The sequence below is a fragment of the Tamandua tetradactyla genome, chromosome 6, assembly GCF_023851605.1.
Source record: "Tamandua tetradactyla isolate mTamTet1 chromosome 6, mTamTet1.pri, whole genome shotgun sequence".
NCBI classification, from domain to species: domain Eukaryota; kingdom Metazoa; phylum Chordata; class Mammalia; order Pilosa; family Myrmecophagidae; genus Tamandua; species Tamandua tetradactyla.
The window spans coordinates 35,286,390-35,299,828 of NC_135332.1; the positions used below are offsets into that span (position 1 = coordinate 35,286,390).

The 13,439-nt window shown below is 37.1% G+C and overlaps 1 long non-coding RNA gene across 1 annotated transcript in view; it reads left to right on the forward strand.

The window, feature by feature from the left end:
• Positions 1–7,086, forward strand: part of LOC143685950 (uncharacterized) — a 36,720-nt gene extending 29,634 nt beyond the window's left edge. The window contains exon 4 of the long non-coding RNA XR_013176817.1: positions 6,859–7,086. This is a non-coding gene — a long non-coding RNA (uncharacterized LOC143685950). The remainder of the gene's footprint in view (positions 1–6,858) is intronic.
• Positions 7,087–13,439: the final 6,353 nt, after the last annotated feature.

A 13,439-nucleotide genomic window follows, 5' to 3' on the forward strand; every position in this document is an offset into this window, starting at 1 on the left:
AATTTATATTATTATTGTGAATGAAAATTTTTAAAACCACAACACATTTTTGGAATTAGTAATGCACTTAGTTTTTTGTATGTAGGTCTAGTATCTGAAAAACTTGCTGTTATTCATAATAATTTGTCTACAAATCTCTTGATTTTATATAGACAACTTCATCCTTTGAAAATAAGGAAAATTGTATGTCTTTCCATTATTTCCACTTTTTTATTTTGTATCTTATCTTATTACATTGACTAAAACATATAGTAAAATACTGAATAGTTAAGAGATGATAGATATATTTGCCTTATTCCTGAATTAATAAAAAGTCCTTAAAGTTTTACCATTTGGTTTATATTTGCTATCCTTTTTTCCCACAAAACCATTTATCAGGTTAAACAGTGAAAGTTTTTCCTATTTCTATCCTATTTGAGTCTTTATTGAATTATTGTTCTGCATCTACTTAAATAATCAAACTTACTTTTATTTTCAACTGTTAATGTGATATTAATATAAAAATAGATTTTCTAAAAATTAATAATCTTTATATTGTTTGGAATCTCGTTTGTCAGGATTTTTTTTTCTTTTTCTGTTAATGCAATCCTAAATTTAATTTGCTTATATTGTATTTAGGAATTTTACATCCACACAGTTTATAACTATAATTGATCTATACATTCCTTACACTGCTTTTGATAAATTATTTTATCTGGTTTCTATTGGCTTAATAAAATAAGCTAGTTGGTAGTCCCTCTTTCTTTATTCACTGAAGGAATTTACATATGGTAGGGATTTTCAGTTTCTTAAAAGTTTAGTAAAATTCACCTGTAAAACTATCTGGTCTTTGCCTTAAAGACTTTGATTACCAGTTCTATTAGAACCGACTTATTCAAGCTTATTACTTAAGCTAATTTTGCCAATTTAAATCCATTTTTTTCCTAAATTCTCATGTGTATTATGATAAAGTTGCCTATAGTATGCTCAAGACTGAATTTAAAATATCCTCTTCTTTTTTATGTGTCCTCCTTTAATTTTTTATTTTTAAAAACTTTTCTGCTATTTTCTGGATGAGTACTACTATAGTTTTTTCAATTTAATTAGTTATTTCAAGGAGCAGCTTTGGTTTCTTTGGTCATCTCTATGAACTCTTTAGATTCCTTCCTTTCAGATTCTTCAACTGGCCCATCTTTTTATGTTTCTATTTCTATTTTTTTTTTAATTTTTATTTTACTCCTTCTCTCTCCTACTATTCTCTTCCTTCCTAATTTCCCTGTAATCCTCTCTCTGGTCCTCTGAACTCAATTTTTTTTTTTTTTTTTTTTTTAAAAGACAGATAGTGTGGCCTTGGTGGCTCAGCAGGCATGCTGGAAAGCTGGGTTCCACTTCCGGTGCCTGCCCATGCCCCCCAAAATAAGAAAGATAATAGAAAAAGAGAAAATAACACAAGACCTAGGATGCAAGGAGTGAAAAACAGATACGAATCCTTCCAGACTCAGCTTACACTCTGATTCTGTCTTCCCTTTGCCTTTGGCTAGGAAGATCTGGCCATCATTCCCAATCTCTGAAATTTTTGCTATTTCCATTAACATTAAACAAATTAAGAACACGGATTAGGCTACTAAGAAGCAGAAACATATTATGAGTTTCTTAAAATGAGAGTACTTTTGGTGTATGTAAGAATTGATTGTATTGTAGATATGAGGATAGGATTGTTTCTTCTTTCATTTTTCTTTCCTTCTTTTGTGTGTTCCTCAATATTTGCTAGCATAATATTCTCAGCACCAACCAATAATTACTATACAAACTGGAAAAGGATGAGAAGGAAAAAATGAATAGGACTTTGATACTGCTTTGAAGGACATTCAATTTAGTGGGGGAGACAGAAATACAAATAAATGGGTGATTGGAATATTCTGGATAATATTCTAATAACATAAGTATAGAGTACATGAGGATATGTGGCAGGGACTGCCCTCTCAATCTTGTGTGTCTGAAAAGTTGAATATATTCTTAAATCATTCTTGTGGCATTATTTAAATTAAAAATTAACCCATTTGGTTATTACTGATGTTGTTTTTACACTGCTAGAATTCATATTCCAATAATTTAGGGGTCTATTTATGTCTTGGGTAGCACCTTAATACAGAACTTAGTATAATATCTTTCATTTCATGACATATTTATTGAATACCTAGAAGTGAAATCTAGTCTATCCTTCCACAGAAGCTAAGAACAAACATCAAGAACAACCAGAAACATCTTCCTCAAATCTCCATTAAACAGTTAAAGACGTGCAGTATCAGGGCAAGCACTGAATGCAGAAAAAGCTCACTTAAAAGCAGTGGGATCTTGTGATGCACTAGTTGGCCCCTCCCCACCCCATAACAGCTTGGCATGGAATCAACCCATGCTCCCAGTGCTGGTTCCTGTCCCAATTCCAGAGGGAACACAGTAACCCTCAAGCACATACTGGCAGCATATATGTCTGCCAAGCTTATCTGGTGGTGGCCTCAGGACTTGCCATCACAGTACTGGCCATGCATGTAGGAAGCAGTTCACAGAGCTCTCCTACAGAATATTGTGGGAGATCGGCCAAGTCTTATTGCCTAGGGAAAGAATTGGTGGCTGCAGGATGTACAGCGCAGTACCTGGGACCATGAGGAAATTACTTCCTAGAGAAAAGGATACATTCATATCTGTGTAAATGGGGAAATTCTGAAGGCCATATGACCATGCCCAAGACAAGTTGCATGTGCTGTAGAAAGGATCAGGATGGCTTGGTTTCAAGCTGTTCTCCAAACTCATTATATGAATGAGCTCCTAAGAAGAGCACTCACACAGATCAGTCTGCAAGCAGTGGGAAAACTGTTTTCTCTTTTTCTTTTTTTTTTGTTAGCTCCTGACATTTAAGAAAAGCTGAGTCGTAACAAAGTAGATGGATACAGACCTAAAGAGCACATGCCTCAGAGTTTAAATACAGTGATAACACATTAAAATGTCAAAATATCAAGGTTTCAATGAGAGATTACAAAACATACAAAGAAAGGAGAAGCGAAACCCTGGACAAAGGAGATCAAATCATTAGATACGATCAATGAGGAGGCCCAGACCTGAGACATACCAGACAAAGACTTTCAAAAGTAGTCCTTTTGGTTAAAGAGCTACGGAAAGTATGGGAAAAAGAACTAAAGAAAATTAGGGAAACAATAATTGAACACAGAGAACATAAAGAGATGGAAATTATGAAAAGAAACCAAACAGTGTTGAAGAATACAATAAAACAATTTAAAAATTCCCTAGAAGGGCTCAATAGGAGATTGGAGCCACCAGAAAAAACAATCAGTGAACGTAAAGATAAGACAATTGAAATCATCCAGTCTGAAGAGCTGAAAAAGAAAGAATGAAGAAGAGTGAACAAAGCCTTAGGAACCTGTGGTACACCATAATGCATACCAATATATACTTTGTGGAGTCCCAGAAGAAGGAAAAAGAAAGTTAAAGGTAAGCTATTCTAATAGTGGCTGAAAATCTCTCATATTTAACAAAAGATCTGAATATCAGCAGCCAGTATGCTCCATAAACTCCACTAGGATAAACCCATAATAGACCCATACTATAGCCTATTATAATCAACCTGTTAAATGACATTGCTACAGAGAAAATTCTGAAAGCCACAGGAGAAAAGCAGCACATCACTTACAAGGGAGCATCAGTAAGATTAAATCTATTTTCATATTGGAAACCATGGGAGCAAGAAGGCAGCAGGAAAACATATTTAAAGTATCAACAGTAAAAAAAGTCTAACCAAGGATTCTATATCTGGCAAAACTGTTCTTCAAAAATGAGGGAGGGATTAATACATGCCCAGATAAACAAAAGCTGAGGGAGTTTGTCACCACTATTCTGGTGGTAGAAGAAATGCTAAAGAGATTGCTTCAGGTTGAAGGGAAAGGGCACTAGACAGTTAACTGAAGCCACATGGAAAAATAAAAATCTCCAGTAAAGATATGGCATGAGTTAATAAACATTACAATTATTGTATTTTGGGTTTATAACTCCTACTTTTTACTTTCTACACGATCCGAAAGGCAAATGCACAAAATGTAATGATGAATCAGTGGTTTGGGACTCATAATGTATACATATGTAATTTTTGACAAGAGTTACATGACTATGGGCAGGGTGGAGAGGTGTGGGAATACAGTGTCTATACACTTGATCTGAAGTTAGTGTGGTGGTTTGAAACTGTATGTACTCCAGAAAAATATGTTCCTAAATCCACTCCATTCTTGTGTAAGTAAACTCATTCTGAGTAGGACCTTTGGGTGAAGCTACTTCAGTTAAGATGTGACATGACCACCTCATTCAGGAGAGGTCTTAAACTTACTATTGGAGTCCTTTGTAAATGGGATGAACGCAGAGATAGGGGGAGAAGGCCACAGAAGCAAGAAGCTGAAGACGATGAAACCCAGGGAAGAAGGGAGAGACCAGCAGGTGCTGAAGTGTGCCTTGCAGTGTGGCAAGGATACAAGGATCTCCAGCAGCTGTCTTCAGGAAGAAAGCATTGCCTTGATGATGATTTGTTTTGGACATTTTCCCAGTCTCAGACTGTAAGCTAACAAATTCCCATCATAAGCCAACCCATTTCATGGTATCTGCTTTCATCAGTCTAGGAAAATTAAATAGTTGGTAGCAAAGCAAAGTCCCATAGTTACCGCAAAGAATGTGTCAGAGAACATGCAAACTCACCAAGACAGAAAGTAGAGTACAAATTACAGTAGGGGGCAGGGGCAGTGGGGAGTTCATGTAAAATGGGTATATGGTTTCTGTTTGGGGTCAAGGGGAAGTTCTGGTAATAGGTGATGATGAGGGTACTGTAGCATAGTGAATGTGTTAATCCCACTGAATGGCATGCTGGGGAGGGTAGGGAAGGGAAGATTTATATAATATATGTTTTCATTGCTTTTAAAAAAACAGAGAAACTAAATAGATAATAACGATTAGATTTCAATACATGATACTGGATGGGATCTAAGAATGGAGGAGAAAAGTCTCAAAAGGATATTATTGGGACATAAGAAACATTGGAATATAGATATAGGCTTTATATAATTAAATTTCTTGAATTTGATAACTACATTTAATAAGTGAGTATCCTTTTTCTTAGGAAATACACATGGAATTATTATGTATTAAATGAATGTAATGTGTAACACCATCTCCCAACTATCTCAAATATTCAGAAGCTAGAGGATAGATGGGGTGGAGGAGAGAATGATACAGCTAATGTGGCAAAATGTTAAACTTGGTGGATCTGGGAATTAAAAGGGTGGGAGTATATTGGGATTCTCAGTATGAGGGTTGTAGTATTTTTGCAACTGTCCTGTACGTTTGAAACTGTTCCAAAACAAATACTAACACAAATGAAATCTGATTTAATTCCATTCAAGGAGATCTCCAGAACACCAAGTATTCAGTTGAAAATATATAGCAAATTATCTAGAAATTTACAGATATCAGAAAGCTTAATGTCATGAATTAATACATCCAGATGATTATCTTTTTCATTTTTCATTAAAAATAGGAGGTTAGACATAAAGTATCATTCATTTGAATTTTCCCTGCCATGGTCCCTCTCCATTTAATAAGCAAAGCAAAAAAATTTACCTGAATATGATTTCACTCCAACTCCAATCACTAATGAGTAAAACATTATTCAACTTGCAGAAAATAACCATTCTACAATGGGAGAGGTCTTTTACACACACACACAGGGTAATAACTTCTAAATCAGTTCTCAAAATCCATTTTTAGAATATAAATGAAAAAAACAAAACAAAACTGTGGCCTAATACTTTCCCAAATCACAGAGCTAATCATGTTGTTCAAAGTGGGAATAACACAAGTGTTCCTTGAATTCAGGTTTTAAAACATTTTTTAACCTGCTTTTAAAAGATTTTATTCTTGTATGGCATGCGGTCAAAATAATATGGCTAAAATATTATGTATAGGCGTTTCATTTACTTGAGTTAAACTGCACACACAGTTTAAAAGGGGAGAGAAAGAGAAAAAGAAAAATAATTGTGTGGGCAATTACTCTGATGCAGCCATTAAATAAATGTATTCCCTGAAACAAGCATGATGGAAACATAAATGGCCTAGTTTCTTTGTTGGTGAAGAAAGTTTGGCGTCAAGTTCCCCATTCTTTCCTAGTCTGAGTATCTAAGAACTGTATTTAATTATATTTTGTTTATATATAGGGCCTACAGCCAAATGCATCATTCAATATCCAATCAAAACTGCAGAAACTACTTTCCCTGATACTAGTGGCATAACTGGCTGTGCTGGGCATATTTGGGAAAGGAGTTTTGAACTTCACAGTTTCACTTTCCGATTAAAGAATCTCTAAAGGTAAATTTTAGGTTTAACTTTTCATCTTACTATATTACTTTGGAATCTAATACAGCAGTTTTAGAACCAAACTCCTACATAGATTCAACACCAGTGATGGGTAAAATATGGGCAATTTCCTTTGTTTAGAATGAAAAGCTAAGTAAGCCATTATTAAAGATACATGCAGCTACTATACAAAGGTATAAAAACAATATAACTAGAAGGAGTTAAAAATTAAATGAGTTCTTTCACATCCGTTATATCCGAGACTCTGTACATTCTATGAAAAAATCACTGACAAGAAAGATATCAATTATCCAGGATGGCCAAATTATAATCAATAAAGTTAATTATGGATAGGTTATAAATTATTGAGGCCATGAAGATGGATATTCTAAGAGTTGCAAACCTTATGACCCAGACTTCTCCTTGGGAAGAATGCTCAATCATATTCTTCCTCTGTATTTTCCCCATTCTCAGGTTTCCTAGATGATGGTTCTCAAGCTCTAGCAGCCACCAGAATCACCGAGAGGGCTTGTTAAACAGATGGCTGGGCCACACTGTCTGAGCTTCTGATTCAGGTCTGGGATGGGGACTTCAATTTCCAGGGGATGTTGAGAACCTTTCAACTAGTTCTTGGGGGGTGTGAATGTTGCCAATCTGACGATCACGCTGGGGTTAGAGAATGATTTCAAGTTTTCTTTGCATCCAGGCAAGATCAGATTCCAGATTCATCATTTCAGTGTTTACAGTGCTTGTCATTTGTTTGTCTGTTTGGGTTGGGGGGGGGGAGGTGTGTGCAAAGGGCAGGGAAGGGAAGAGGAGGAAATGACATGATTTAGAAATTATCATATGGTAGGCATTTTTAGAGTCAATTCAGACCAAAAATTACTCTGATTCACTTTATAGCTGATATCTTAGTGCCCACTGCAAAATTATAACAAATTTCCTGCCCATCAACTGTTGACACTATCTCTCTTTAGCTTTTAATTAATTGTATAAAGATGATGCTATCATTCAGTGATTTAGGATGCGTTTGCTTTGCCTATGGTTAAAATACATACAGCAAAACCTTTCATCTGACAATTTAACATTTTAGCGCAGCAACTTTCGACATTTGTTTGGCATTGTGAGGCTGTGCTAAATAACCTCTTTCCTGTGACATGTCAGGTTTTCTGAGTTATCCTTGCCACAACATATTTCCAGACTTGAATGAAAGATTTGCTCTTTGAATCAGTTATCTTCTTCTTGCTTATTTTTCTCAATCAAGAAATAAATAATAAGCCATCAGAATTTATTACGATCTGAAAAATTCAGAGTGGATACTGAAGAAAGTATTTAAGGACTCACCACACACTAAGGCATTTCCAGTGCAGCATCTTATGGATTACTTTAAAAGGAACTCTTACAGATATTACATCTGGTTCATAATCCAATTTTCTTATACTGAAGGTCATGGAAACACAGACATTTACACAGAAAGAGGTATGATTGTGTTTTTTTGATAAAATAATAACAAACAAAAAATATCATCTGGCTAGTATGATTGCTTGAAATCACATTCAGATAAAACATTTTAAATAGGTTAATAAAAAGCTCGTCTGCTAACCTAGAAAATATCAGTCTGAAATTTGTAAAGATAAATTGATCAAAAGAAGATGATTTTAAGCAAATTCAGCTAACATCTATAGCTGTGGTCTAAATATTCCCAGAAAGGAGTCTTCTCTTCTTTCTCTGGCCTTGTTTTCTTTTTTCTTTTTAGAATGTGCATATGCTGTGCCTGATACAGAATAAGCGTTCAGTAAATATTTGTAGCCTGGTTGAAGCAAACAGTGCCATTCAAAAATTCTCTGAGCGGGGCAGACAACGCTGGCTCAGTGGCAGAGTTCTCGCCTGCCATGCCGGAGACCCAGGTTCAATTTCAGGAGCCTACCTATGCAAAAAAAATAAAATACACTAAATTTTCTGAGGCGGTGTGACAGTGGTTCAGTGGCAGAGTTCTTGCCTGGCATGCCCGAGACCCAGGTTCAATTCCTGGTGCCTGTCCATGTTAAAAAAAAAAAAAATTCTCTGAACAGTGATGATTATGACTAAAAAACTGAATTTCATCAAATAATCCCTTCTGGTAGGCTTTCAGACTCATCCTCTGAAAAAATTTGGACTAAAAGTAGATTTTTATTTGTGTGCCTTGTATTTTTCTCAAATGAAAAAAAAAAATTATTCACTTAAGAAAGCCAAGTATTCATTTGGAATGAAAGATAGGATATCTACCCCAAGCTAGACATGAGTGCTTACTGACCTGCCAGGCAAGGCAATGTGGTCACCATAACAACCATTTACTTCTCCCTGACTCCAGGACCCTGTCCTCCTCTCACCTGGCTCTTAAGCTATCCAGGCAACTGAAAGGTGCCTAACTAGGTGGCTTCTTGTCTCTCCTTCCTCTCTGCAGGCCCTTGCATGCTCTAAGTGGCCTACAGACAGCAGTGAAAAACTTTCTGAACCAAGTGGCTTAAATGTAACCTCAGTATATCTCTCACCCACCCCAGTGATTAGCCATCTCCCATACTCAAACTTACCCCCAACCTTTCAAAAGCTTGCTGTCTTTTGTTTCAACTGAGCCCAGTTCTACACTCTCCCCTACCATGGCAGCTGTGAATTAAGTCATCCTTGCCTGTTTCACATTGTCCAGGTGCAATTTTTTCCCTTGGCACAAAAAATCCTGAGCATTTCTAACACATTAAAGCAATTTCCTGAAGGAGAACTACACTAATATCTCATTAACAGACCATTGGGTGAAAAGCATCCCACGCCATTAATTATAATTTATTGCTAGGTGTCTCAGCTTTCAGAATGAAAGCTTTTTCACCCCATTCCTTTGTTTAAGTACAACTCCTCAACTCTCCTTCCTCTGGGCCTGACATCTCCATGCCTAGAACCACTTTGGAGCAACCTGTGGTGAAGAAAAGGAAGTTACCTGGCAGCTTGACTTCCAGGTAGGAACCTTTAAAATGAATCTCCCTGTTTTTAGCCCCACCCACATCGGAGTCTTCAGAAGTACCTGGTACCTCAAATTCCTCATTCTTTTTTCCTACTGCCCTACAGCAACCCCCATCTCTGCAAGAACTACATTTTGACATTTTTTCCTCTTAGTACAAAGAAGATGGATAAATGATCTACCTTCATTGTCTTTCTGGTTTATGAATATCTCCTAGTTTCACTGAAGGTAGACTATGTCTGTTCATTGGTCTTGTGGATTTGGGTAATTTTTAAGAGAAGGAGGGGAAGTGTCTTTTTATACGTTATACTCTTAGAATCACAGGTGCTGGGAATTTAAAATAAATAAATATAGGGTTTTTGCCCTCTGTTTTATGAAAGTATTCAATTAAAACACAAGTCCTCATGATGTATTTAAAATAATTCATTTACAAAAACATCTGGTTTAAAATGAACTATTTAGTAAAAATTCTATAAAACAAAGTTGTTTTTGCTATGGTTGCTCTCTGAGAAGGCTCTCATTTGAATATAAGTACTATTCTATACCACCTTCATCTTAACTTTCAAATTTAACATCAGTACAAGCTAGATTTACTGGTCCATTAAAAGACCCAAAGGTTGAATCTGCTCATGTATGGAAAATAAGGGAATAAAGATGAAAATTACAAGAAGGAAAGTGAGACAGTGGTAATGCTCAGCACGTTATTAAAGTTATAGACTTTTAAGCAGTATGAAAATCCAGTTTCTAGAGCTTGAATGTAAATTTAATAGTTGGGAAAGGAAAAAAGAAAGCTGTTTTTAAGTCCTATAGTCAGAATAAAAACATAGTCATGCAGAATATCTTCCTATAAGAGTCAGAATTTTTTTTTTCTATTCTGATGTGTTAAGGATGCTGGAGATTTATGGACAAAGTCAAATTGTGCCTGGCAGTGATAAATTAAGAAAAGTTCCTTGTTCGTGATGTTGGTGTTTGGAATTTTTATGTCTAACTATGGTGGTTACGATGGTTCAAGGACTCGGGAACTGATGAGCAAAAGGCCAAGTCTAGAAAACAAGTCCCAAAGTCCCCTCCTTGCTATTGTTGTATTTAAAATGGTACAAAAATATACCAGAGCAATCTCTAGGTGCTAGATTTTAGCTCACTCTGAAAGACAGCATTTAACCCATGGCCTTGAAAAGACTATCATGATTTTCACCTTACATGACTTGGACAAAAGAGTATCACCATCACAGCCTGAAAACTTGAAGAAGAAAACTAAGTGAGTGAATGAAGCGTTACTGCCTTAGACAAGCTAATCTGTGCATCAAAGTAGAGAAAGTATAATTTGGTATGCATGGATCCAAAAGAAATTTTTGACATTTTGTCTGTTTGAAGTAGATGCCTTGTTAAATGAGATTTCTGCTGAGCCAAGGATGCCCACTTTGTGCCTAGTGGTTCAGAAACATGATGAAAGGAATGGTCTCTGGGTTTCCTCTTGATTTTTATATCCAAAGATCAAATTAGTGAAAATAAAGAAAAATTTGAATTCATAGGGACTCATCTTTATAAATATATATATATATTTTTTTTTGAGGGGGGGGGGGCATGGTCCAGAAATCAAACACGGGTCCCCACATGAAAGGCAAGCATTCTAACCACTGAACTACCCATGCACCCTATATTTAAAATTTAAAAATTAAAACAGGAAGTTTGGAACTCAGAAACTATTAATGTATTTTCTGTTGAGGAAAGCAGAGGGTCTCCAACTCATCACTCACTTTCAACTCAAGGCTCTCTTCTCTCTCAACAAAAGTTGAACTTAGTAGGTACACCAGTTTGAATCTATTATGTACCCCAGAAAAGCCATGTTTTAATCATGATCCAATCTTGTGGGTGCAGTCATTTCTCATAATCCTGATTCAAGACTGTAGGGGGAAATTTTGATTGGATTATTCCCACAGAGATGTGGCACACCCAAATGTGACTGTGATCTTATAATTAGATGGAGATGTGACTCCACCCATTCCAGTGGGTCTTGATTAGTTTACTGGATTCCTTTAAATGAGGAAATATTTTGGTGAGAGCTCAGAGCAGATGCAGATGTTTGGAGAACAGTTGCTTTGGAGCTGACAGAGCCAAGACAAGACCTAGATATTTAGAGATGCAGATCCCAGCAGACATCACCATGTGCCTTCCCATGAGATGCTTAGCAAGCCAGAACCCAGAGAGTTGTGTCCCAGAAAAGCTAAGTGAAGGCACACAGATGCCAAGTGAGGAACCCCCACAGGAAACAGAGGCTGACAGCAATGGAGGACAGGAGCAAGGGACCAACAGATGCCAGCCACATGTCTTCCCAGCTGACAGAGGTATTCAGACAGCATCAGTCTTTCTGGAGGGAAGGTAACCTCTTGTTGGAGCCTTAATTTGGACATCTTCTTGGTATTAGAGCTATAAATTTGTAACTCATTAAATTCCCTTTTTAAAAGCCATTCCATTTCTGGTATATTGCTTTCTGGCAGCATTAACAAACTCATGCAGATTTTGGTACTGAGAGTAGGGTGCTGCTGCAGTTTTCAAATACCAAAAATGTTGGAACAGTTTTTAAATGGATAAGGGGAAGTTTCTGGAGGAGATGTGAGGATCTTGATAGACAATGCCTAGAATGCTTTGAAGAGACTATTGGTAAACCTGTGGACCCAAGGGATACTTCTGATAAGGCTTTAAACAGAAACGATGAACATGTCATTGCAAGTGGAAAGAAGGCTTTCTTGTGGATGGAAGGCAGAATATGAGGACAATGAACTTGGATATTTAGCAGTAGAAATTTCCAAACTAAATGTGGAAAATGCAGTCTGTCTGTTCCTTGAAGCTTATAGCAAATTGCGAGAGGACAGAAATAAGTTGAGAACTGAACTCTTGCATACAAAGAAAACAGATTGGTGGTCTGGAAAACTCCGGGCTTCCAGAAGGTGAGACCCCTGTGGATAAGGCCTCACATGAGAATTTAACCAAACCTGGGAGCAGTCAGCCATTACAGGACAAGCGAGGATTGGAGATGGGATTATCCAGAAAGGATTTGTGGGAGGTTCTGTTGTCTAATGGCTTTGATCCTTGTGTACTGCATGGAAAATTGACTGTAGAACAGACCCACTGCAAGTCTGGATGAAAAGGGACAAACTGAAGGAAAAATGGCTTCAGAAACAGAAACATAGAAGCTAAGGTCTGGAGCCGGGAAATCTTGGTCCAGGAGGGTAGACCCTCCATACATGTGGAGAAGGTAAGTTTGCCCCGGATGCAGAGGTCAGGCCTTCCTCTTTATTGCTCAGGAAGAGTGGTACTGTCTCAGGCCTCGGAGAGGGTAAAGCACATAAGCCAGGAATTGGGCATTATGGAGGGGTTGAGATCTCTGGAACTGACAGAGATCCCAGGTACTGCCCCAATGTTTGAAAAGGATAGAGCTGAGAAAAAAGTGGTCCCCCAATGCGCCCCGGTTTGCTGCTCAACTCAGCATTTGGAGAGAGAGCAAGGCTGCTGCAAAGGCCCTTGGAAAGGGTAGGACTGCTACTTTCTAAAGGCCTGAGGTTAAATGACTCTCAGACTTTGAAATCTAGTAGAGTTTGCCCTGTAGGTTTTCAGAACTGCTTATCTTTCAATTTCTCTGGTGACCCCTGTTTACCTTTCAATTTCTCCCCATGGCAGTGGGAACATGTTCCTATGACAGTCCCTCCTTTGTATATTGGCAGCAGATAACTCCTTCTGAGTTTCACAGATCCACAGCTGGAGTAGAATTTTCTGCCTTAGAAAAGACCATGCCTGTAACTAACTTTGATGAGGTTTTGTATGGTTTTTGACTTCGTATGGTATTTGTATTGTTACTGAAATAGTTTAAGGCTTTATGATATCATGATGGAATGTATATATTTTGTACATGGAAAGGACATGTCTTTTGGGGGTCCAAAGATCCAAATGTGCCAGTTTTGAAGCTCTTATGTACCCCAGAAAAGCCATGTCTTACTCCTGATCCAATCTTGTGGGGGGCAGCTGTTTCTTTTAATCCTGATTCAATATTGTAGGTTGGAAACTTTTG